At 39.1% G+C, this 27453-nt stretch overlaps 1 long non-coding RNA gene across 2 annotated transcripts in view; it reads right to left on the bottom strand.

Moving 5' to 3' along the window:
* The window catches only part of LOC309619425, a 147127-nt gene that overhangs the window by 36143 nt on the left and 83531 nt on the right, over window positions 1–27453 (bottom strand). Inside the window, exons 2-3 of one of the 2 annotated variants that reach the window (XR_014238941.1) lie at window positions 15302–19020; window positions 8386–15265 (exon numbers count right to left, since the gene is read on the bottom strand). This is a non-coding gene — a long non-coding RNA (uncharacterized lncRNA). Of the gene's footprint in view, window positions 1–8385; window positions 15266–15301; window positions 19021–27453 lie in introns of those variants that run through there. The other variant, XR_014238940.1, reaches the window with a different exon arrangement.

Raw genomic sequence — 27453 nt, 5'->3', positions numbered from 1 at the left:
TCATGTACTTGATAAAGGATTTGCATCTAGATTATATAAAGAACTCTAAAAACTCAATAATAAAAAAACAAATAATCCAGTTTTTTAAAAAATTGGCAAAAAATTTAATCAGATACTAACCAAAGAAGATATACAGATGGCAAATAAGCACATGAAAACATATTCAGCATCATTAGTCATAAGAACAATGCAAGTCAAAACCACAATGAGGGGGCTTCCCTGGTGGCGCAGTGGTTGAGAATCTGCCTGCCAATGCAGGGGACATGGGTTCGAGCCCTGGTCTGGAAGGATCCCACGTGCCGCAGAGCGGCTGGGCCGGTGAGCCACAATTACTGAGCCTGCGCATCTGGAGCCTGTGCTCCGCAACAAGAGAGGCTGCAATAGTGAGAGGCCCACGCACCGCGATGAAGAGTGGCCCCCGCTCGCCGCAACTGGAGAAAGCCCTCGCACAGAAACGAAGACCCAACACAGCCATAAATAAATAAATAAAAACAAATACTTAAAAAAAAAAAAAAAACACAATGAGATACTACTACATACATATTAGAATGGCTAAAATTAAAATATTTGACCATACCACGTGTTGGTGAGAATTTCAAGAAACTGGGAACTCACATACATGCTGCTGGGAATGTAAAATGGTGCAACCATAGTTCGGCAATTTCTTAAAAAGTTAAACATATATCATTCTGCTCCTCGGCAGTTACAAGATAAATGTAAACATATGTCATACAAAGACATACAGAAATGTTCATAGCTCCAAACTGGAAACAAAGCAAATTTTTATCAACAGGTAATTGATAAACAAATGGTGATATATTGGTAGGAAATAACACTGCATCAAAGCCCTGAAAGAGGAATGTTGGTTGTAGAAAGAGCTGGCCTGGGAATCAGGAGTCCTGAGTTGTAAACCTGATTCTTCCACTAAAAAGCTGTGTGAACTCATTCAAACAACTTCATTTCTCTTGACCTCAGTTTCTTTATCTGCTCAATAAAGCAGAAACATTTACTTTTACTCTGAATGGTTTTTAATTCCCTTATTCACACAGGCACACAAGAAGACTAAAGAAAATGAGGCAGGGGATCTTATTAAAAGGATAATGGAGTCTGATCAATTTCTGTTATTATTTGATTGGCTATTGTAGAGAATCTGTGCCTGTGACGGAATAAGAGAGATCAAATATGGTTGGAAAAGGACTTTCACTCCAAAAGGAATAAGGAGCCAATAGTGCACTCCTGGCCTCTGAAGCACAGAATTCAAGGTGTGAGCCCAGAGTATAACTCTCTAGTTTCTTGGTAGCTCCAAAAGAGTTCTTTAGCCAAAAGTTTTCTGGATGTTTGCTTTTTCCCCTCCTCTACCCTATCCCTCCCCAGTGTTTCAAAATTATCTATTTTATAGCATTGAAAAACAAAATTACATAACTAAATAAAAGCTTATCTGCTGTTTAGTCTATTCAATTACAATGACACCTGTATGGAAAGAATCTGTGGAAAAATACAAATCCTCAAAGTCACAGGAAGTCATCTTTATAGTCAAGCTTTCTTAATTCCACAGCTGGGCTGGAATAAAACTCAATCTTGACATGGTGATCGAAGGATAATTGGTCATCTAGAAAGTTACATTCCCACTGAATATTTTGTAGGTTGACCAAAATTTGTAGTGGTGTCAAATTATTTAAGATATATACAGAAGTGTTTTAAGCAAAGAAAATTTGCTTTCTAGTGCAAGAGTTAAAGTGAGTAATTTCAGCTATGCCTGAGGGAGTGGGCTACATTTGGAATTTTCATTTAAATGAATATATATATATATATATACCCCTATCCATATATAAACACATATATAAGGATCTTATTGCTTATTCTTGTCCTGGTGATGAGAATAAGCACTATTCTGATTTACTCCATGCCTTATCCCTCTGAAATCTTACATGGTGTTATTTGAAATGTCTTCACATTGAAGAAATTCTACATTTTCCTTTTGCTGTCAAAAATAAACTACTTTAACATGGACATAATCCCCTGCAAACATTCATACTTATAATCACATTCATGCACATCCTGGGTCTTTTCTGACAGCTTGCAAATATCCCCATTCTCCTTTGCATGCAGCCTTCACAGTTATAAAACTGAAATTTCTTTGGCCACTTTCTCTCTCTCTTTTTTTTTAGCCTTTCAGATTGTTTTTATTTTTTTGTTTGTTTTTGTTTTTGTTTTGTTTGTTTGTTTTGTGTTTTTTTAGCACCTTTATTGGAGTATAATTGCTTTACAATGTTGTGTTAGTTTCTGCTGTATCACAAAGTGAATCAGCTACATGTATACAAACATCCCCATATATCCTCCCTCTTGCGTCTCCCTCCCACCCTCCCTATCCCACCCCTCTAGGTGGTCACAAAGCACGGAGCTGATCTCCCTGTGCTATGCAGCTGCTTCCCACTAGCTAGCTATTTTACATTTAGTAGCGTATATATGTCCATACCACTCTCTCACTTCATCCCAGCTTACTCTTCGCCCTCCCCGTATCCTCAAGTCCATTCTCTATGTCTGCGTCTTTATTCCTGTCCTGCCCCTAGGTTCATCAGAACCATTTTTTTTTTAGATTCCATATATATGTGTTAGCATACAGTATTTTTTCTCTTTCTGACTTAACTTCACTCTGTATGACAGACTCTAGGTCCATCCCCTCGCTACAAATAACTCAATTTCTCTCATGTTTATAGAGCTCAACGTTTCAAATGGTTTTTTTAAATGGCTTAGACACACCTAAGAAAAATATACATTTCTTTTCATTACCTGGCTACAGGTCAAAATTTTTTAACCCCCATTTGCCAAGAAAGCAGTGTTCCCAAGTGTGCTGTGTATCAGCAAATCGAAGATGCTCTTGATAGAGAGTCACTTTTCTGTCTCAAAAAGCTCCTATCATCTTACCATTTTCTTCTACCCTTGTTGCACACGGTCATTTGTTACCCACAGATGAGCTATGCACGTATCCCTATTCTGTTGATGAATCTCTGGCTCCTATGTAATATCTAACCGAACCCCATAAACTTAATCTTTATAAGCCTTGGAAGGACATAGTAAGTGAAACTTGTAAGTGAACCGTGTAAGTGAACAAAGCCTTATAAGTGAACAAAGATTTTCTATTTTCAGGGACAGTTTGTTTCTAAAAATAGTTTACATGATGTCTTAGGTTGGGTCCCCCAGAAGCAGACCTTTGTCAAGGATTTGTGTGCAACTGATTTAGTGAAGATATGCAGAGAAAAGTGCAAGGGAATGCAGGAAGCAGAGGAGGGAAGGAGAAGGAGTCCAGCCGTGGGTGATTTCAGGCAAAGTCTTGTGGGGCTTCAAGTTCATCCCACAGAGAGACTTGAGAGTATGATTTACACCTCAAAGTTTGTCTCCTCTGAGGTCAGGGGCTGTGCCACTGGCTAAGGAAGGGTCTGGGAGATATAAAACCCCAGGCCCTTCCAGCTCTTGGAACATCCTGATAATGAGGCTCTAGATGTCTGAGAGGAGTTCCTCAAAGCAAGTCAAGGTGCAGGCCACTAGAAGCGAAGGCACACAGAAGTCAAGGAGGGACACACACCAACACTAAAAGGACCCTAGGGGATATGGTCAGCACCAGCAGCATTGCGGCACTTAGCAAACATTCACTGAGCACTTGCTCTGTGCTGGGTACTATACTCGATGCTGGGGACAAGTTGGTAGCAAGTGGATCCATTGCCCATTCCAGCTAAGTTTAAAGTGGGATTGAAAAATAATGGATGACTCAAGCCAAAAACCACACAAATGAATGGAACATTACAACCTGTGGAGTACTTTAAAAAAAAGTCATGAGAGCATTTTTTAGAGGCAACTGATTTAGCCTTGGGCTCAACAAATGCTTTTCCAAGGAAACGACTCAATATGTAGCAATTTGGTTTCTTGGCTCTATGAAGAAAACCCACATTGTAGCTACTAGTGTTTTAGTGGTTTTGCTAGGTAAAAACAATTTGCACACTTCTAGATGTCCTAAAGCAACTCCCAAATTCAGGATAAACCCTGTGAAAAGGTTTGAAATAGTGAGTCAGTGGAAAGGAGATAATAGGAGGGTGTTCAGATTGAATGAGCTAGGAAATATTCTACAGTCTAAACTTTATACAGGCAACACAACATAACAAAAACAGCCTGAATAAGAAGTTACACTCACATAAACAATCAATGGTCAGGTTTTGACAGCAAGGATGATTTTCTGACCAGGGATAATGAATGATAGGGATTTCCCATGGTGAGACAACATGATTGCCAGGCACCCGGCTAGGTGCTCTATTCATTATTTGGTTAAGTCCTAACAAATGACCCATGAGTTAGGTACTATCTTCACCTCTACTTTGCAGAAAGGAACATAGGAGAAGAGGGTAAGAAATTTGCCCAAGGTCACACAGATGCAAAGCGACTGAATTAGACTGAAACAGAAGTTTGACTTCAAAGCTGAGCCATAACCAGTTTGTTAGACCTGCTAGGAAAGCAGTACCCGCTTTTGTGAAAACTCTCACTGGAGAAAGAAGTAGAAACGGTGGCAGGTTAAAACTAGTAGGGTACTAGCTAATCATCCACTTTAGCTAGAAGACTGGCTAGCTAGCTAATATGCCCCTTTTCTAACAGTGTGGGTCCACAATGGAGTCAGCTGTGCACAGAGCAGTCACATTTCCTGTTTCCTTGTAGGCGAGCATGCTGTGAAGTCTTCTCTGTGGCCTCAAACACATCATACCTTAGACTATTAGTGCCAACATTTTTATCAAGGAATGCACAGGGTCAGTGCCTGAGAGTAGGCTCCTGATGGCCACGAGATCTTGACAACTAGAGTCACCATCAGCAAAAGAAGGTGTCTTTTACCACAGCACAAGGCATGGCTTATGAGACAACACACGCACTGCCTTTTGAGCATAACAGCTCAAAAATGTGAATTGCACATCATGAGTCTATCACCCATAAATTACACTGGGACGATAGATTGGTTCTGTCCTCTCTCGTGTGGCGACTCTGAGAGATTGGTAGTGACTGACTGGAACACTGCTGCAAAGAAAGCAGGCTCAGGGCTTCCCTGGTGGCGCAGTGGTTGAGAATCTGCCTGCCAATGCGGGGGACACGGGTTCAAGCCCTGGTCTGGGAAGATCCCACATGCCGCGGAGCAACTGGGCCCGTGAGCCACAACTACTGAGCATGCGCGTCTGGAGCCTGTGCTCCGCAACAAGAGAGGCCGCTATAGTGAGAGGCCCGCGCACCGCGATGAAGAGTGGCTCCCGCTCGCCACAACTAGAGAAAGCCCTCGCACAGAAACGAAGACCCAACACAGCCATAAATTAATTAATTAATTAATTAATTTAAAAAAGAATGCAGGCTCAGCAGGAGGAAGCACCAAGACCAATGGGCGAGGTCCTTGGTGGGCACTAGATGGGGGAGAATGTACAACTTTTTGGCCACACTTGGTGAAGACTCACAGAGGACTCTGGACAAAAACACAGATTCCCAGGTCCAGGGCAAAGCCACTAACCCTGCAGGCTAGGTGCCTGGGAAGTGGCATTGTTAACACGTGATTCTTATGATTAGGTAAGTTTGGGAAACATTGAGATAACTTTTTTTTCATCCATATGCACTTTCAGGTTTTGCGGAGTCAAAAAATTTCTCACAGTTAAATTGTATTTGAGTTGAACAGCCCTTTCTGTAGCCATATGTACTTGCACACGTGTGTGTGCATGTACCTGTGTAAATGTGCAGGCATATGTAACAAGGATGGGCTTTTCTACTGTTTAGCCAACCGAGAGACTAGTGATGGAACCTTCCCTTCTGTATCACCTCCCCTCCTCCAGGGGTCCAGAACTCACACCTTATTTTGAGTGTGGCAGGGAGTTAAGAAGTGTCCCGAGTAGTTCACAGAGTCTCAGCTAATTCTCAAGTGAGAGGCAAACATCTTTCAGTTGTATGATCACGGCAGGATGCAGGCGAGAAGCTGCCTAGGGAGTGCCCTTTCATCACCTCCTCTGCGGGCCAGCAGGCACTCCCAGTCCAAAGGCCAGAGGTCTGCAGCTTCCATGGTGGCTCCTGTTTCTGACCCCAGGCAGTTACTGGCATTCTCTTTTCGTTAACAGCTTCCTTTCTCCTTGACTTTCCCCAGTTCCCTGACTGACCTCCTCCAAGGTACCACCTCACACTTCTCTTTCTCTTTTCAGCACAGATATACCTCATTATATCCTATTTTCTTTCCTCTGCGTGCGCACGTGTGTGTGTACGTGTCACAAACTTTTATACTCCACTCTCCTCCAGCCTCTCCTCTGATTTTCCTGGCTTGGAAGAAATAAAAAAGAAAAACAGCAAATATTTACTGTTTATTTTCTTCTCTTCCTGCCATAACAGTCCTAAGTCTTTCTTTAGGCAATATGAATATCTCTGGCTCTATCTGACATTATGATCAGGAAATCCAGGAAAGAAAGAAAAGGCCAAAGTTAAATACTTCTCACTCTTATCTTGTATTTCTTCACTAGAACATAAGCTCCCTGAGGGCAGACACTTTGCCCGTTTTTGTTGTGACAGCTTCAGTCCTTGGTATATACTATGGCATGTGCCAATAAATCTTGTGGAATCAATGCATGAATGACCATATTTCCAGCCTTGACTCCTCTAGTGGCCTTTTTCTATCCATAACTCATCCAGGGTTTCAAGGCACAGCTCAGGTCTCCCTCTTCTAAGAAGCCTCCCCTGTGTATCCCTGTTTTTCTCTAACCCCTTTGGCACTTTTATCTATATATCACACTACCTTCTTGTTTGTTATTTCAACAACTTTTAGCTAATTTATTTACTGAAGGCAAATGATGTTTTCCACAAATTTACAATAAATACTGTAGTGAATTTCATTCAAGTTGTTTCTTAGAAATCCTGAAAGCAGACCGATGGCAACATTCCAGAGTCTAATTCAAGAAAAGTAAGTTGGGTCTAAACAGTGCTCTCTGGGTACACAGCTCTTTGACTTGTCATTCTTCTTTTATTTTTAATATGTGTCATATTTCCTCCTCACTTCCTTCATGAACAAAGGATTGTGTGTTTTCCCCTACAGAGATGAGCGTGGCTCAAGGCACGTAGTAAATTCCTACTGATTACTTGATTGATTTTAAAGATGGGAGGGTTATTTCAGACTCTGAGATTCTTCACATGGATGGCTGTGGAAAATGTGTCCTTCCTAATTCACAGGAAGGCCTCCTTAGTCTTGTGTTGTGGTTATAATGCTCTGTGGACAATAAAAGAAAATGTGTATGACTGTAAACACATGTGTTCTCCCATCCTCCATCAGAATATAAATGAGAATTAAAGTCCATGAAAATGAGTAATTAAACCTTAAGGGGGTGTTTCTATTTGTTCTGAAATGTGGCCTATGACTAAAAGAAAATACAATTCTAGGATGCTTGGGCTCTTGAATGTTCTTTTCCTTTTCAAAAACTTTGTCTCAGTTCAGAGCTGCCTTAGCAACTTTTGGCCAGCAACTGAAGGGAAGGGAAAATTTTTGCCACAGCATTTGTCTCCATTTCAGCAATGAAAACAAATGGTCAGAAGGTACTGGCAGCACAACTCAAATTCAAGGAGGTGATTTTTCTTACACATCAATCGTTAACATCAAAAAAAAAAGAAGCAATAATATTGATGGGATTTCATACTAAACTCTAGCAAACTAAAGAATCTTTTAATGAAAAGAAAAACGAAAGATAAAGAAAGAAAAATGAAAGAGGACATCATTAAAAGTGAAGCCTGTACCAATGAGAGAACAAGGCTTTGATTCTTTGCCCCAAGATCTAGCAGGGCTGGTTGGGAAGGAAATGATGAGGGTTTGTATAATAAGTAGCCCAAGCCCAGTCTCCCTTTACCACAAATCCCTCATCTCAGAATTTTCTATTCTTGAGCTCTAATGCTCTTCCCTGGTAAAGCAAACACATGTATGTTGTTAGTGGTTTCTCTATAATTATAAGAGTTGTTGAGCACTATTCTAATTGAGGATGTTTATACATGTACTTCAACAAAGATTAAAAAAGAATCACAGACATTTAAAGGGCAGTGGCTTTTTTTTTTTGACATCTTTATTGGAGTATAATTGCTTTACAATGGTGTGTTAGTTTCTGCTGTATAACAAGGTGAATCAGCTATATGTATACATACATCCCCATATCTCCCCCCTCTTGTGTCTCCCCCCACCCTCCCTATCCCACCACTCTAGGTGGTCACCAAGCACCGAGCTGATCTCCCTGTGCTATGCAGCTGCTTCCCACTAGCTAGCTATTTTACATTTTGTAGTGTATATATGTCAATGCCACTCTCTCACTTTGTCCCAGCTTACCCTTCCCCGTCCCTGTGTCCTCAAGTCCATTCTCTATGTCTGCATCTTTATTCCTGTCCTTCCCCTAGGTTCTTCAGAATTTTTTTTTTTTTTTTAGATTCCATATATATGTGTTAGCATATGGTATTTGTTTTCCTCTTTCTGATTGACTTCACTCTGTATGACAGACTCTAGGTCCATCCACCTCACTACAAATAACTCCATTTCGTTTCTTTCTATGGCTGAGTAATATTCCATTGTATATATGTGCCACATCTTCTTTACCCATTCATCTGTTGATGGACATTTAGGTTGCTTCCATGTCCTGGCTATTGTAAATAGAGCTGCAATGAACATTGTGGTACATGACTCTTTTTGAATTATGGTTTTCTCAGGGTATGGGGGCAGTGGCTTTTAAGCATGAGTATTTTCTCAATTTATTGATGGTTTCTTTTGACTTGCTTACAAAAATAATATAGTTCTTGGTTTGATAATAATTTATAGGAAAAAATCATTTCGTAGGTATGTTCTAGCATGAAAAACTTCATGCATGTGGTAAATGGGTCACCTCAACCCAGATGAATTTTACAAGGGTTTTGAGTCTCCTGAGATTTGGACAATTTCTAGGTGCCTGAACTCTGGATGAGTGCATTAGACTAGCTAGAAAGCATCTTCCATGACAATATGTGCTCTTCACTTTGGGACTGATCTTTTGATTCTTTTGCCTACAGGGGACTCTAGCCAGATCTTAATTGCATAGTGTTTTCCATATCCTCAACTCCTCAGCCAACTGGCAAAAATAATCCAGGACTGCTAGCAAAGAAAAAAAAAAAAATCATTATCTTTTGATTAATCTGGATAAAGTGAAAAATGAGAAACAGGAGCCAATAACAGACCATGAATTTTGCAAACTGTAGTTAAAGGAGTCCCTTTTCAGACTTAGAATCTCACAGAAAAATTACAGAAAAAATGCTGTAGAAAGGATTCCTTGTTTTCATTCACAGGGAAAAAAATCACTGTAGTGATTCTTCTGGTAAAAAGGATATATCTGGGGAAAAAAATATTGCCAAACCAACCAAAGCCAAGTTATAATATCCAGTACCTTGGGAAAAATAGATTCTAGTTTCTTCATTGTACCATACCTGGGCAAAAAAAAAAAAAAAAAAAATCTAAGATTGACTAGAGAAAAGGAAAACATTTAAAAGTAGATTTCCAAAGTCCTTATCATTAAAATGTTAAAATGGAAATAATTATATTGGCAATGAAAATAAGCACTGAACAGGGACAGGCCACAGGGACAACATCCTCAGAACATCAGTGTAAAATGAGAGAAAACTAAGGAGTCAGTCTAATGGGTGTTGACCCTAAAATATATTTGGTAATTGCATCCTGTTCCTTATCTCTATTTTTGTTTGACAGTCACCTTCACATATTTCTTTTACCAGCTTATCTGGTGTCATATTAGAGAAGTATGGACAATTTGAATAGTGTATTACTATCCAAGCTTATAAGCCTGGCTTCTGTAACAAAGATCCCATAATAACAACGGCTTAAACAGAATAGAAGTGAATTTTTCTTTCGCATAACAGTCTGAATATAATGGTGATGGTGTCAGGGACTCTGACTCCTAATTGTTTGCTCTGCCAACCTCAACCCTCATCTTCCATTTGACTCTATATCAGCTACTTCACCTCCTGCCTTCACCTGAGAAGGGGCCTTTTCCTTAAAGGGCAGGTTTCAGAATCTTTGCATATCTCTTTGATTCACATTCATTTGGCTGGAGCTTTGTCATGTGACCACATCTTGGCTGAAAGGGTGACTGGAAATGTAGTCTTTGAACTGGAAGTTATGTGTCCCTGGTAAAACTGAGTGGGTCTCTTATTTTTCATGCTTAATTTGCTAATGGTCCTTTGGCATTTCACCTGGCTTTCAGGATTCTTATTATTTTAGGGACGAAACTTACTTCCAGACACACTTTATGTGCTTTGGTAAGAGTTCAGGGTGCTTCCCATCTATTTATTTGTCAATCACAAACAGCAAGCACCTTACACTAATGATATTATTTGCTCATGCTTTCCAGTTCCTCCCTGATGGATACCTCTGACATTAGGCTAAAATTTTAGTTTATTTTTGCTTGTGATAATATTTATCGTAGTACTCAAGTTCCACTAAATTTCGACTCTAAAATGCCCTTTAGTGTCTTTAGTTATTGGATTTGTTGTGTGGGTGTCCGTGTGTGTGAATAAAAGTTTTGTTTTATTGGCGAGTGGGGGATGGCCTTCGTTGGGCTGAGGGGTGAGCTTGGTAATCTGAAAGAACAACTAGAAAATCTGGACAAGATTTTTAAAATATTTGGAGACATCTCAGAGAAAACAGCCAGTGGAGGGGCTTCCCTGGTGGCGCAGTGGTTAAGAATCCGCCTGCCAATGCAGGGGACACAGTTTTGAGCCCTGGTCTGGGAAGTTACCACATGCCGTGGAGCAACTAAGCCCGTGAGCCATAACTATTGAGCCTGCGTGCCACAACTACTGAAGCCCGCGTGCGCGTAGAGCACGCGCTCCACAACAAGAGAAGCCAACACAATGAGAAGCCTGCACACTGCAACGAAGAGTAGCACCCCCCTCACCGCAACTAGAGAAAGCCCATGCAGCAACAAAGACCCAACGCAGCCAAAAAGGAATGAATAAAATAAAAAATTTTTTTTAAATTAAAAAAAAAGAAAACAGTCAGTGGAAAATATTGGGGCTATATTCTAAGAGAAGAACAAAGCTGAGAGGTCAGGCATTTGGGTTCACTTTGCTCCTAAGGGCTTCTATGAATTCTGCAAAGAACCTGAGCAGAGTATTCCTCAGATGCACAGGTGTGTTCCCTTTATAATAATTCATCAAGCTATAAAATTAGAATTTGTATAATTTCAATGTGCGATATACTTTAAAAAATTTAAAAGGAAGCATGTTTGAAATAAAACAAAGAAATTATATAGAAAATAATATACAAACACCTACAGGCCCAAGATTAAAAGGATTCTATCATTTAAAAAATTTTATTTTCTATATTTGTGGTAAATGTTTATAGTAAATGTTTTGGATATAGCCAGAGTTCTACACCCACCTGTGTTTCCCCCATCCTTAGAGGAAACACCATACTGAATTTGGTACACCATTCTTAATGCATGGATTTGTACTTTTTCTATACATATAGTAAACATGAAGAATCTAGTCTAATACTTTGGGTTTTAAGTTTCGTATGGAATATCACTATCTTTTGCTATTTGGACTTATCACTCCATATTGTTTTTGAGATTTATCCATGTTGAAATGCATAGATCAAATTTATTCATTTAGACATCTATATATAACTTTAGTGTATGGATAAGCCAATTTATTATTCATTCCCCTACACATTTGCTATTAAAAACATTGCTGCAGCAAACATCACTGTACATGTCCCTTTGTTCTCATGCTTGAGAGCTCCCCTTTAGGGGACATCTAGAAAGGAAAAGACAGGGTCCTAGGGCATACGTATCTTCAACCTGAACACATATTGTCAGATTGCTCTCCAGAAGGGTGTCATAATGAAACTCCCAAGAGCAACGTGGAAGACCTCCTGTTACCCCACATTCTTACCAGTACTTGGTATTATCAGGCTAGTTATTATTTTATGTTTTGGGGGAGTTTAAAATGCTATCTCAATGTTGTTTTACTTTATCTGCTCCTGACTACTGGTGAGGTTGATCACATTTTCCTTATGTTCACTGGCCATTATTTTTTTCTCTTTGTGAATTGCACGCTAAAAATGGACCATTTTTTTCTATTGGGTTCATTGTATTTTTCTTACTGATATTTAGAAGATTTTAAAATGTATTCTGTGGGAAGAAGTGAGAGAGTGGCATTGACATATATACACTACCAAATGTAAAATAGATAGCTAGTGAGAAGCAGCTGCAAAGTACAGGGAGATCAGCTCAGTGCTTTGTGACCACCTAGAGAGGTGGGATAGGGAGGGTGGGAGGGAGACGCAAGTGGGAGGGGATATGGGGATATATGTATACATATAGTTGATTCACTTTGTTGTACAGCAGAAACTAACACAACATTGTAAAGCAATTATACTCCAATAAAGATGTTAAAAATAAAGATATGTAAAAAGCAAATAAAAATAAACATTATATTTGTTTTCCAAAAAAATAAAATAAAATAATAAAATGTATCCTGAAACTTTATTCTTTGCCTGATAAATGAGTTGCCAATATCTTCTCCCAATATATGACACGTCTTTTTGTCACAATGAAGCTTTTATTATTATTAAAAGTTTTTATTTATTATTAATGACAATGTAGTTCAAATTTGTCATTCTTAAATTTTTGTTTGTGTTTTTTTCTATCTTAATTAAGGAACAACTACTTATTCCAATGACATTACTTTTTATTCTAATAATTTAAAAGTTTTGTTTTTCAAATTTGAGTCTTCAATCCATCTGGAGTTGTTTATGTATAATATGAGGCACGTATGTAACTTAGTATTATATATAGAACATCACAGTAGTAGCAGAAGTTCCATCCTTTCCCCAGCTAACTGAAATGTCATCTCTGTTACAGGTCTATCTCAAATATGTACGTGTGTCTTTTTAGAATGTGCACTGTGTTCATCCCTGAATGAAGGTCTCAGTGTCCATCTGGTATCATTTCTCACCAGCTTTATGGAATTCCTTTAATGTTTCATGTAGTGAAGCTGAAGCTGTGCCACTGACACATTCTTTCGGCTCTTTTTTATACTAAAATGTCTTTATTTGCCTTTTTCTTAAAGGATATTTTCACTGGATATAGAATTCTAGGTTGATAGGTATTTTGTTTTTGTTTTTCCTTTCAGCACTTTTAAATGTTGTTCTTTTATCTTCTCTACATTATTTCTCTTGAGATGGTAGCAGGTTTTTTTTTTTAAGATTATTTTTCTCTTCATTTTCCCTCTGGCTGCTTTTAAGATATTCTATTAATCTTTGCTTTTCAGCCACTTGCTTACGATGTGCCTAGGTGTGGTTTTCTTTGTGTTTATTCTGCTAGAAATTTTAAAGACTTTTGGAAATGTGAGTTTAAAATTTTCATTGAATTTGGAAAAATTTTCTCTATTATTTCTTATTTTTAAAATAAATTTATTTATTTATTTATTTTTGGCTGCGTTGGGTCTTCATTGCTCTGCGCGGGCTTTCTCTAGTTGCAGTGAGCAGGGGTTACTCTGTTGCGGTGCACGGGCTTCTCATTGCGGTGGCTTCTCTTGTTGCGGAGCACGGGCTCTAGGTGCATGGGCTTCAGCAGTTGTGGCTCATGGGCTCTAGAGCGCAGGCTTAGTAGTTGTGGCACACAGGCTTAGTTGCTCCGCAGCATGTGGGATCTTCCCAGACCAGGGCTCACACCTGTGTGCCCTGCATTGGCAGGTGGATTCTTGACCACTGTGCCACCAGAGAAATGCCCGTTATTATTTCTTCAAATGTTTTTTTTTTCCACCCCACTCTCTCCTCTTTTTTTCTGTGTCTCTAATGATACATATATTTTCTTCTTGTCCCATAGGTCACTAAGGTCTTGTTTATTATTTTCACTTTTTTCCCTCTGTATGTCTAAATTTGAATAGTTTCTACTGACCTATTTTCAGATTCACTAATATTTTCTTCTGTAGTTCTCAAGCTACTTTTAAGCCCATCTAACAATTTTTTAACATTTTAGAGACTATTATTTTAGTTTTAGAATTTCTGTGTGGCTCTTTTCTGTAGTTTTTGCTTTTCTGCTGAGCCTGCCTGCGCACCCTCTCATTATGGCCAGCTTTTCCTTTAAGTCCTTGAACATACTTCTAATCATTGTTTTAATGCCTTTGTGTGCTAATTCCAACAACTGCCTCATCTATGGCTGTTTTTATTGACTGTTTTCTATCCAAGTTTAGGTCACATTTTCCGACTTCTTGATATTTCTAACAAATTTTTATCATATGGTCAACTTTATGGTTGCTCCATTGTGAGAGTTTGGCTTATATTGTCTTTCTTAAAGGAGTGTAGAATTTTATGGTGGATCAGCTTGATCCTACTGAAGCTTGATTTTAGACATTTTAGGATGAGTCTAGATAGCCCTTACTGTGGGGCCAGAGCAGCTCTGCTAAAGGCAAAGTATTTTTGAAGCTTCAGTTGAATGCCTGGGTTGTTCATGAGGTCTCTCCACTCTGGCTTGTCAGAACTCCAATGTTTTAATGTGTCACTCTTAGAATCCCTGATCTCTTCACTGTCTCCTAGAAACTGTTCTCTGCAGGCATCCTTGAGTCTTGCTTTGTGCATTCACAGCTTACTGTTCGGCTTAAGAGTCCAGAGGACCCTTATAGAGATTTTGGGGGTTCTTCCTCTGCACAACTCTCTCCTCCTGGCACCCTACTCCCATAAATTCCAGCCCCAAACTCCATATTGCATTCTCCATCCAGGCCTATCATTGCTGTCTAATAGGTTCCTACTTCCTGTTTGAATGGAAAGTGTCCTAGTCTGGAAAGAGTTGGGTGAATGTGGGCCTCACCACATCCCTTCACTACAGGATCAGAGCCCAGTGCTGCTTTTTATCCAATGTCTGGGAAGAGTGTCTTCATATATTTTGTTTTATATGTATTTACAGAGGGAAGATGATTGTGATCCTCATTACTCCATTACTGCCAGAATCAAAGGTGTCTACTTATGAATTTTTACATCTATTATATCTAAATTCCTGTCCCTTCTTTTATTCTCAGCATTATAATTTGTGCTACCTCACCTTTTTTCTTCAGCAATTTAAGTAGAGTCTGCCCTTCAGACTCAGATGGAGCTACACCATTGGCTCTCCTGGTCTCCAGCTGAAGATCCTGGGACATCTCAGTCTTCATAGCCCCATGAGCCAATTCCTTATAATAAATCTATCTATCTATCTATCTATCTATCTATCTATCTATCTATCTATCTATCTACCTACCTACCTACCTACCTATCTATCTATCGTGGTTTGTCTTTTCATTCTCTTCACCATGTCTTAGAGCAGAAGTGTTTTAATCATAATAAAATTCTGCTTATCAATTTTTATTGTTTTATCAGTCATGGTTTTAGTGTTGTAGTTAAAAGTTCATCTCTAAACAAAAGTTCACAGATTTTTCTTCCATGTTTTCTTCTAGAAGCTTTATAGCTTTGCATTTTACATTTATCTCTATGACCCATCTTGAGTTATCTTTTGAGGAAGGTGTAAGGTCTTACCCAGGTTTTTACTGTGCATGTCAATATCCAGTTGTTGACATACAGCACCGTTTGTTGAGAAGACTATGCTTTCTCCACTGCATTGCCTTTTCTCCTTGGTCAAAGATCCATTGGATATATTTGTGTGGATCTCTTTCTGGGCTCTCTATTTTGGTTCATTAGCCTGTTTGTCTATTCTTTTATCAAGACCACATTACCTTGATTACTGTAGCTTTATAGTAAATCTCGAAATCAGGTGTTGTGGGTCCTCCACCTGCATTCTTTTTCATCAGTGCTTTACTTCCTTTTTTTCCTCTCACCATCCTGCTCTATGCTTCCCCTTACCACATTCCAATTAGCATCGGAATCTTCACCTTGTGTTCTACTTATGGAAGACCAATGCTATGGACTGAATGTTTGTGTCCCCCCGAAAGTCATATATTGAAGCCCTAACCCCATTGCATCTGTATTTGGAGATAAGGCCTCTAAGGAAGTAATTAAGTTTAAATGAGTTCATAAGGGTAGAACCCTGATCCAACAGGATTAGTGTCCTTATGAGAAGAGACACCAGAGCCTTCTCTCTCTCCCTCTCTCTCTCTCTCTCTCTCTCCATGCATGCACCAATAAAAGACCATGTGAGGACATAGCAAGAAGGCAGCCATCTACAAGCCAGGAAGAAAGGTCTTAAAAGAAACAAAACCTGACAGCTTTTTAACCTTGGAGTTTCAGCCTCCAGAACTGTGAGAAAAGATATTTCTGTTGTTTAAGCCACCCAGTCTGCTATTTTGTTATGGTAGCCGGAACAGACTACTACAACCAGAATAAGACAAAGTACAACTTTTATAAATATCAAGTAGTTGGATTCTGTTTCCTTAATCCAATCTGGTAATCCTTGTCTTTTAACTGGTGAGGTTAATTCATTTAAAGTTATTCTATCCCTGACAGTTTTCATTTCTATCACTTTATTTTATGCTTTCTATATTACATATTTTTCTTTTTTTTTCCTCTTTTCAAAACAAGTATTAGACTGATATATTTCCCTTAATTCATTCTTTCCTTCCATTGGTTAGGAAATTATACACTTAATCTTTATGATGTTATGGTTTATGGTTTGATTTTTAAAAATGCATGCCTTCTGAACAAAGTTCAAAGTGGATCAAGAATTTTACCACATTTCCAAATATTACAAGGACTTTAGAAACTTTAACTCTGATGGCCCCCCTTCTCTTACATGTCATTTTCTCAGATTTTTATTTCGACTTTGTTTTTATGAATCTCACATTGTTCATAATTATTTTCGTTTTTATATTGGTAACATGTGTTTAGGTTTACTCTATGTTTGCCCATTATTTTGTCCACTATTGCTTTTGCAAACCTCTCTTCCTTCTGGGTCCAATTTTCTTTTTTCTGAGGTAAATACTTTAATAATTGCTTTAGCAAGGGTATGTGGGTGGTAAAGTCTCTATGTCATTTTGTTTAAAATTGCCTTTATTATGCTTTCACTCTTGATTGATAGTTTGTCTGATTTATAATTCTAGGTTGACAGCTATTTTTTTCAGCAATATGAAGATATTAGCCAATTGTACTCTGGCTCTATTGTTACCATGAGGGGGTCTATTGTCAGTAGTTTTTCCTTTATTTATCTTACTTAAAACTTTTTATTCTGGGACCTAAGTATTCATGCTTTTCATCAATTTTATAAAATTCTCAGCCATCCTCTTGATACTATTTGACTCTTCATTATTCTTTTTCTTTTCCCTCTTGAACTTTTAGTAGACATATATTAGACCTTCTCATTCTCTCTTCATGTCACTGAATCTCACTTTCATATTTTTAATTTATCTTCCTCAATTGAGTTTTACTTAATTTCCTTAGATCTATCTTCTAGTTCAATATTTTTGCTTCAGCTGTTTCTAATATGCTCCATAAGCCATTTGGTTATTGCTTAATTTTAAAAGTTCCATTTGATTTATTTTAGTCTTCTTGATATTTGTTTCTTGTGTATTTCTTACAGTTTTGATTCTTCTCATTACCTTTAATTATTTGAACTCAATAATTTTATATTCTCCATTAGAATATGCTGTAACGTGAAAATATTGATCTTCTAACGCTGCTACCTGTTCCATCTTTAGTTTCTTACCCATCTTGGATTGTTTACTTGTGAAAGTTGAACTTGAGAGGCACTTCATTGGTGGGAGTCATGGAGCATGTATGCTTTGGAGTGGTGGGGTCTTTGTATCTGACAAGTGCCCCAGAATTATCATTGGTACAGGGGCACATTGGCGTTCATTTCTCATTGTGAGGATTCCTAAACCTTGAGGACCTTGAGGGTAGTGTAAACTCAAACCCCACATCTATGCCTGGAGCAGACCCAAAATATAAATTGCCCAGGAACTCAGGCAGAGACAGATAAACTTTCCTGTTGCCTTCCTGTGTCACTGCACACAGCATTTTCAGTCCTGTATTTTACTCAGGAACAGCCCTTTAAAGTTTCTAGTTCTCTCTTCATGAGCTTAAGGATTTATTCTGCTACCCTGAGGATCTTAAAATAAAAGCTCTTAGGGCGCTTGAACCAGCAAAGTCCCAACATCCGATTTCCCCCACACTCACTTCCACCTGGGGTTAACTGCCAAGGGAAGCCTCAGCTGTGCCTCATGGGATTGTGCTCTGTTTTTCAGATTACCTGCCACCTGAGAATTTTTCTTACTTTTCCTGTTATCTCAACTACGCATTTTGAATAATGTTATACTTTGTGTACTTGGGGGAAGGGGTTCAGGTAAATGAATTCACATTATTTAGGGAACAAGAAGCCCTGAATTTGCTTCTTTAAATGTCTCAAATTTTGAAGTTTGATGAAAATTATATGCCAGATCTGAAGTTACTTTATTATTTTGTCCACCTAAATGACACTCAAGGAAAAGTAACATACGTTTAATTACTTATTATTCTGCTGTGTTGTAATGATCACAGAGTCAGGGCTTGATGTTTCCCTAGAGTCTATTTTGTAGGAAGTATTTTCCTATATTCAGTAACCCTGTTAGTAGCTTGAATCACTGCACAAACACTCATGTTTCATTGAAAACTCAAGTTTTCATGCATATAAAGAAACTACATCCCAATTGAGGGCTCAAATTAACATGTGGAATACATTAATTAAGTATATTTTATGTTCACTAACTGTATCATACATTAATTTGAATTTATGCTTTTTACCCTGAGAATGTGAAACAAGATGGGGTTTCACAGCTGTTTAAATCTCCTTTAAAGAAGCAGAATTGTATTAATGAAACAAAAAGGAATATATTGGCAAGAGAAGACTCACCTTGAGTTGATAACACATGGATCAAATGCTTCTCTTTGTTAGTTTATGAGCATCTTTAAGGCAGGCAAAGTGATGTACAAATTATCTTAGAATCTCTGAAGTAGAGCATCAAGCTTGCCACATGATAGGTGGTAAATAGCTGTGGAAAGAAGAGAGGAGAGAGAGTGTGAGGATGGCAGGAAAGGAGGAAAAGATGTAAGGAAGAAAAGAAGAAAGGGAGGAAGGGAGGGAGGAAGGAAGCAGCTTTTGCCCATCACTATGATACCTATAAAGAAAGAGGAAACCTAACCCACTTCTAGAACCTGGGTGTCTGGGGCATAAATGCAGATGTCCTTAAGTATTACTTCAAATGTTTCAGTTCAGTGAAATCTTACATATTCCATCAACATGATTAAATATTTTAGCTCCTTGCAGCAAAGATTACATAAGAATCTCTTAAGCTACATGCCTGAACTGGAATTTGTGTTTTCAGTGGTGTATGGCACTTGAAAGTCTCTGTGAAGTTGAGGAGCATGCAGCCCATGTCAGCAAATCTTATCACTCCGATGAGTCAAATATTTCTCAGCTGCACCCACGTTTTGAGAGGACTGTTTCTTCCTTTCTTAATGACCTAAACTTCATTTTTATCCTGACCCATTTCTTATAAACTTCCATGTCTTTTCTTTCAGCAAAAGCTAAATTTCATAGACAGGATAGGATGGTAGAAAGCTCTTGTTTTCTTCCTGCTCTTGCAGAGACCTCATCAACTCTGTAAATGTTTCTCTTCAAGGGGAGGAGGTATTGTGACTGAACTGTACCTTCAATAAAACTCTTTCCAGCTCAGGGGGGAAATTTCCTTGGCTTGGTCAGGGCATTTTAGTCACACCCAGATGAAATAATGGATGTGAAAGCACTTTGAAAGTCAAGTATCTTGTCAAGCTGTATTAACGTGGCGAGTGTTATTCTCTGCACGAGGATATGGGATGAGGATGGTCAGCCATGGGTAGACACACAGACAAAAGCTAGTGCAGCACAAAAAGGTAGTATCCATTCTGCTCCAATTGTTCCCTCCCTTAGTCCAGGCTGCCATAGAAAAATATCATAGATTGCATGGCTTATAAACAACAGAAATTTATTTCTCACAGTTCTGGTGGCTGGAAGTCTAAGATCAAGGCTCCAGCAGTTTTGGTGCCTGGTGAGAAATCACTTCCTGGTTCATAGATGGCTATCTTCTTGCTGTGTCCTCACATGGTAGAAGGGGGCAGGGAGCTCTCTAGGATCTCTTTTATAAGGTAACTAATACCATTCGTGAGGGCTCTACCCTCATGACCTAATCACCCAAAAGGCCCCATTTCCGAACACCATCATATTGGGGATTGGATTTCAACATATGAATTTGGGGGGACACAGACAATCTCTAGCCCTCCCAAATGTGCAAATCACTGCCCAAGAGTTTCAATATGGGGGAACTACCAACAGTAGAAAAGAAGAGGAATGTACCGTGTTCTGAGAGGAACCTCAAACAAGGAAAGATTGGGGCCATAGACCTGAGTGGACTTGGTTCTCCATTTGTTATGTTCCCTCTGGAGGAGAGGGTGGGAGGAGTAGGGTCCCCTGGTCATAGGATTCTGGTTGCTGTTGATGTCACTTCCTGCCTTGGCAAATTTGACTGGGAGAATGAGTGTAAAAAAGAACATGCTCTCTATTTCCCTCCTCCCACCATTACTCTTTCTTTCCTCATTTGCCCTACTCATCTTTCCTTTAAATATATTTTAAAAAATAATCTTTAATACAATTTTATTGGCTCCCCATCCAGGTAACAGTGTTTCTTCAAGTGTGATCCATAAACCTCTGGTGATTCCAGGGAATGTAGAGACAATTTGACAGTTTCAGAAGCTACAGCACTGATAATAAAATACTAATAATATCACAGCATAAAACGTTTAAGAGCTTATATAGTTGATAGCATATATTTTGCTTCATATTTGGCTAAAACCACTGATGTATAGAATTTGAATAATTTCTCAGCATAAGTGGAGCATATATGAAGAAGAAATGATCAACATATTTTTATTATGTTAATATTGAAAAGTCATGGTATAGAAAGATAACATTTTAAAATAGTTAGCAAAGAGTTAAATACCAAAAAAAAAAGAGTTAAATACAATTCATGAGATAGGTGTATGGGATCAGTACTAAAGGACACCATTTATATATGCTGCTGTGAACATTAAAAGAGACTAAAGTACTTGAGCATTAGAACCCTACTGTTTGCAAAGAGAATAGTTGGCAGAATATTTCCTGATCTTGATCTAATATTGAAGTAAATGAGGAAAACTGAATACTATTATGTTCTCGCCAATAAGCATATATCTTTTTGGTTCATGAGCAAATACATAGGCATCTTGTATCAAAACCTTGCTTTTTTCCATTAAAGTATGAGGAAGCCAAAGGGAAATTTGTCATAAGAGTTTTTGAAATGAGGAAAGTGAAAACAATCATTTCTCCATGACACTAATGATGTCAATAAACACCATTTCAATGATTTCAAGGGTTTTTCTCAAGAGGGATATCTCAAAATACAGTCAATATCTTGAATAGCTGAAATTCATTACTTGTGAGCTGAAATAGCATAATTTTTAAGGCTAAGAAAATGATACCAGGATTTCTGATACAGATCAAATTGAGCTAAATGTTTGACTCTCTACTGATACTTTTTTTTTTCAAGATAGGGCTGGTGTTGACTATACTATTATAATTATATTATATAACATATAAATATATAATATATACAAATTATATATATAATATATAATATTTATATTATGGTAGACTGTTAGGGTCTTGATGATAACGTGACATTTTAGTTACGGCTTGAAGGAAGTGCAAGAGAAGAGCAAGCCATTTGGATGTCTGGGGAAGAAAACTACACTCAGAGGGAACAGCAAGTGCAAAATTTCTGAAGCAGAAACATGCTTGGTGTCCTCAGGGGATATCAAGGAGGTCACTATAGATGAAGTACAGTGAGGAAGGGAGAGAGTAAGAGTGATGAAATCAGAGGTAGCAAAATATTGGGATAAAGTGAGGACTTTGGATTTTACTCTGAGATGAGAAGTTATTGGAGAATTTTGAGCAGAGGAGTGTTTATCTCCTTTTTAATGAGTTCACTCTGACTGCTGTGTTGGGAATAGACTGAGGGAGGCAAAAGCAGAAGAAGGGAAATCAATTAGGAGGTTATTTCAGTAACTGAGGCAAGAGAAGACAGTGGCTTATACCAGAGCAGAAGCAGTTGAGGTGGTAGGAAATGGATGGAGTTTGGGCATATTTCCAGTCACTTATTCAATAAATGCTTATTGAACATTTACATACCTGGTACTATCTTGAGTACTGGAAATGCCATGCTGAGCCAAACAAACAAACAAAAACAAAAAAACAAACACAAACCACCAAGGTCTCTATTCTCTTGAGTTATGGTCTATTTGGTGATGGGAGGTTGGGAGTAAAAACAGGCAATATAGATGTAAACAAATAAGCAGGAATACATACTATGAAACAAGTTAACCAGTATAAGGCGAAAGAGTGCCTAGGTGGGTGGATGGACTTTGCTACTTTGAATTGTGTGTCCGGAAAAGGCCACTGAGGAAGAAGTGACCTATCCACTTGGACCTGAGTGAGGAGAAGGAGACAATCAAGTGAAGATCTGGTGGATGATCATCCAGGTAAAATGAACTACAAGTTCACAATCAGAGAGCTTGCTCAACCAACAGACATAAATTTGGTAGTGTGGCTGGAGCATAGTGAAAGAACGGGAAAATGATAGGAAGTGAGATTAGGGAGGAAAATTACGTAGAACCTTGAGGGCCATAAAAAGGAATTTGGACTTTATTCTAAGTATTTTAGAAAGCCATTGGAAGCCTTTAAGTAAGAAAACGGTATGATCTACTTTATAGTTTTAGAAGATCCCTCTGGAAACTTTGCAGAGGATGGATTCTGTTGGAGACATACAAATGCAGAGCTCAAGTAAGCAGTCGGAAGCATGAGTCTGAGGCTTAGGAGAGAAGTCAGGTTTGAAGGTACAAGTTGAGGAGTAATCAGTGTATGGATGGCATCGAAAGGGAAGGATATAAGTGAAATGACTTCAAAGTGAGTGTGGGTGGTGAAGAGTCAGGACCCCGAGGACTGCCCGGTCTCTTTCAGAGACCACTTGTTCATCTGCTTCCTGTCACAGCAAGACTCTCTAGTTCTTACCTCCCACCCCCTCCTCAGCCCACTGCGATCGGACATCTCTACCCACTGCTTTACTGCATCTGCCCCTGTGACGCTCACCTTTCCCTCCCTGAAACACACAGCAAATGGGTTTTAGTGAATGAATAACAAGCAGGAGAATCGGGGAGAATGAGAGCATTAGAGCGACAGGACGCCAACAGAGAAAGAGCAATGTCTCCAAAAACTGAGGAGTGACAAATTAAAGTGTTGAGGAGGGTCTCCACCATATTTGAGAGAAAATTCCTACCAGAAGTACTGTGGCTTGGGTCTGACCTCTCAAATCTCAACTGCTTGCCTGTGTTTCTGATCACCATCTGCTCCTGAATTTCCCAAGGCCAAGCTTTACTACCCATCTCTGTGACTCCAAGTTGGGCCTCCCCAGGGCTGTGCCAGCCTGGCATGCCACCTGCTATCTGTTATCAGGCCTCTCAGACTCTACATTATTCTGCCTGCTAGACTGAACCTCTCTCTCACACCTACTAATACATGTCCCTTTCCCACCATCTCTTGTGTGGCTCTAGTCCTAATTCCTGATTTTGCTAGTCTGTGCATCTTGCAACAATTAATGAGGTCCTGATGAGCCATGTCTCTCAATGTGACATTTCCTATAACTATTCCAACTTAGTATCCTTTTACAGTATTCTTTAGGGTGTGGAAGATAGCTTACGAGTGCTGAGTTTTAAGTCCCTAACTTACTATGCCGTAAGAATTTGCAAACCTTAAAAGGTCTCTGGGCTCAGTTTAATACATACGTTGTGATGAAGCTTGACTGCCAGTGAAGCCTGCCCCTTTACAAAGCATGTACTCTCATATGTTTATCAAAATTAATAGAAACAGTGAGGGAAACAGGGACTGAAATGAGGAGCACTTGGTAATAAGGTCTTTTTAATATCTTGTAACGGGAAAGGCTGAACCGAAATTCGGTGGACAGTAAGGGCTTTGCTGCAAATTATAACTCTTCTCCCTGCTGCTTGGTAAAGGAAGACACAAGAGTCCTGAGGGAGTTACTAGAAGTTGAAAAGCAAATGTCACACTAATCTTGAAAAATCAACTTACAATTTAATATATATTTATTGAATTACAGTCTATTATTTATTTGAAGCTTGTTATGGGTTGAATTGTGTCCCCTACAAATTCATATGTTGAAATCCTAACCCTCAGGATCGCAGAATGGGAAAACAGGTTTGCTGCAGTTGTAATTAGTTAAGATGAGGTCATACTGGAGTAGGGTGGGCTCCTAATCCAATATGACTGGTGCCTTAAAGGAGAAATTTGGACACACACACAGGGAGGTTGTCATGTGAAGATGAAGGCGGAGATCTTCAAGCCAAGGAACACCGAAGATTGCCAGCAGATCACCTGAAGCCAGGAGAGAAGAAACGAAAAGATTCTCCTTCAGAGCCCCCAGGAGCCAACCTTGCCAACACCTTGATCTCAGACTTCCAGCCTCCAGAACTGCGAGACAATAAGCTTCTTTTGTTGAAGGCACCCAGTTTGAGGTACTTTGTTACGGCAACCCCAGCAAACTAATACAAAGCTTGAGCAGACATAAATTAGATTTTCTACAATATTTTGGTCACATTTTCCATCTTGCATTAATAAACGTGCAGCACAGTTTGTCCGCACTCCAGAATTTTGCTAGCACAAACACTCATCTCATCACAATCACCACGGGGAGGAAGAAAAAACAAGCCAAGCCGAGGTGTGTGTGCAAACACATGCTCGCTCTTCTGAAGAAACTGAAGGCCCACTTCTTAATTTAGGCGTATTTCCAAAGAGGCTGAAGAAAGGAAATCACATTTAAAACAAACATTTACCCCTGTTGCTAAGTAAATGCCTCACAACATTACTATAGTATCAGCCATGAAAATTAAGCCAGAATTATGCAGCTGGGTCTAATGCTGTCTATTCAGGCGCTAGTGATTGACAAAGAGAAATAGTTGCATTTTGTATGATAATTGATTGGGGATGTGCAGAATGCATTTCAAAACCGTGTCAGGACACTTTTGCATATCAGAAAACAATCTCATTAACACATTTCATGAGACGCTTGTGTAGTCAAGGAATTTTAATAATTCCCGAGGCCTTGGACAAGGAATACAATTCAAACCATTTCAGTAACAGAAAAAAAAAAAATCGATAATCTTTATATTGCCATTGGTAATGTCAAACTCATAATTCCACCTTTATTAATATTTCATCGTTTTATCGGAATAATTACTACTTTGTAGTATAAGTAAAATTATGTGCTTATGGAAACATGGACATGAGCAGCATATTTCTTCCATTCAGCTGACACAGTAGAATCTACTGAAATCGGGACTAGGATGACAGAGGGTATGCAAGAAAAATGCTGACATCTTATTTGTTGTTTCCAAATTTATACAAGACGCAAAGGGTAAAAACCAGCCCGAACAACAGGTAACCTCCCCAAGCTTGATCTGGTGGTTTGACTTCATGAAACTTGCACTGAACGCGACATTAGGCTTCGCACAGCTGACCAAGGACTTAGGAAATCACCGCTTCTATTCTGATGTCACATTCTTGATCTGCCCCACTCCCATCCCGCCTAGACACACAGGGCTCAAGACTCCTTCTGAGCAATTCAGACAGGATGGAGCAGCACATGGAATCCGCCTAGCAGACCCTAACCAGCCTGGTTTCCAAAGCCTGTCTGTTAGAACTAAGGTAAGGGTGAGTCATGGGGCCCATGTTCACCACCCAACCTGTTTGGGAGCATTGCTCTGTCATTTTCACAGCTAGACCTGCAGGCAACATGTGCTCTGTTATGATAGGGCAAGGAGTGCTCAGCTTATCAGGGATCTGATTGGCAGAGCAGCCTTAGTACTTTATAATAGTTGTTAGAACTGTTTACAGAACACTGTTTTTTGCACCTCAGGGTAAATCATGTGGCGTGAAGCCATGCCCCATCCCATGGGGAGCTGGGGGCCAGTGGGAAATTTCAGTTTTCCCAGGAAGGGGGAGCCTCTCTCTTTACTCTAAGCACTACAGAGGAGGCACTAAATTTAAATGGAAACAAGAGAGATGTAGATGAGACCTGAAGAGCTTAGGCTCCTACAGGAAGAAGAATGGTTTGTCTTTCTAACAGAATTCAGAGTCTCCTTGGAGGGGTTTTAAACAATGAAAAGGAAGATTTCTCTTTTACCCATTTTGGAATACCTATATTCCATGTACCTTGGAAGATATCGAAGAAATATGTCAGACAAACTGGTGCCTCATGGTTTTAAAGGACTAGGACTCTGTTCTTTTCTGTTGCTATGAAATCCCTTGAAACTATAGGAAAGAAATTAGTTCTTCCAACTCTTAATCAATGAACACCTCACATTCCACCCACGGGTGCTCTTCTTTTAGGTGTCTTTGCTGCTAATCCTCTTTTTTTTTTTAATAGAGCTTAATTTCCAGACCCTCCCCCTTCCAATCCTCTATTCTGTTGGTCTTTCTGATGACCAACCCCATCTTTTTTTTTTTTTAACATCTTTATTGGAGTATAATTGCTTTACAATGGTGTGTTAGTTTCTGCTTTATAACAAAGTGAATCAGTTATACATATACATATGTCCCCATATCTCTTCCCTCTTGCGTCTCCCTCCCTCCCACCCTCCCTATCCCACCCCTCTAGGTGGTCACAAAGCACTGAGCTGATCTCCCTGTGCTATGTGGCTGCTTCCCACTAGCTGTCTATTTTACATTTGGTAGTGTATATATGTCCATGCCACTCTCTCACCCTGTCACATCTTACCCCTTCCCCTCCTCATATCCTCAAGTCCATTCTCTAGTAGGTCTGTGTCTTTATTCCCATCTTGCCACTAGGTTCTTCATGACCTTTTTTTTCCCCCTTAGATTCCATATATATGTGTTAGCATACTGTATTTGTTTTTTTCTTTCTGACTTACTTCACTCTGTATGACAGACTCTAACTCCATCCACCTCACTACAAATACCTCCATTTCATTTCTTTTTATGGCTGAGTAATATTCCATTGTATATATGTGCCACATCTTCTTTATCCATTCATCCGATGATGGACACTTAGGTTGCTTCCATGTCCTGGCTATTGTAAATAGAGCTGCAATGAACATTGCGGTACATGACTCTTTTTGAATTATGGTTTTCTCAGGGTATATGCCCAGGAGTGGGATTGCTGGGTCGTATGGTAGTTCTATTTTTAGTTTTTTAAGGAACCTCCATACTGTTCTCCATAGTGGCTGTATCAATTTACATTCCCACCAACAGTGCAAGAGTGTTCCCTTTTCTCCACACCCTCTCCAGCATTTATTGTTTCTAGATTTTTTGATGATGGCCATTC

Source organism: Balaenoptera borealis (genome assembly GCF_965194805.1).
Source record: "Balaenoptera borealis genome assembly, chromosome: 2".
Classification (NCBI taxonomy): domain Eukaryota; kingdom Metazoa; phylum Chordata; class Mammalia; order Artiodactyla; family Balaenopteridae; genus Balaenoptera; species Balaenoptera borealis.
The sequence above is the reverse complement of the archived record's forward strand: the minus strand, read 5'-3'. Positions and strand labels throughout refer to the sequence as shown.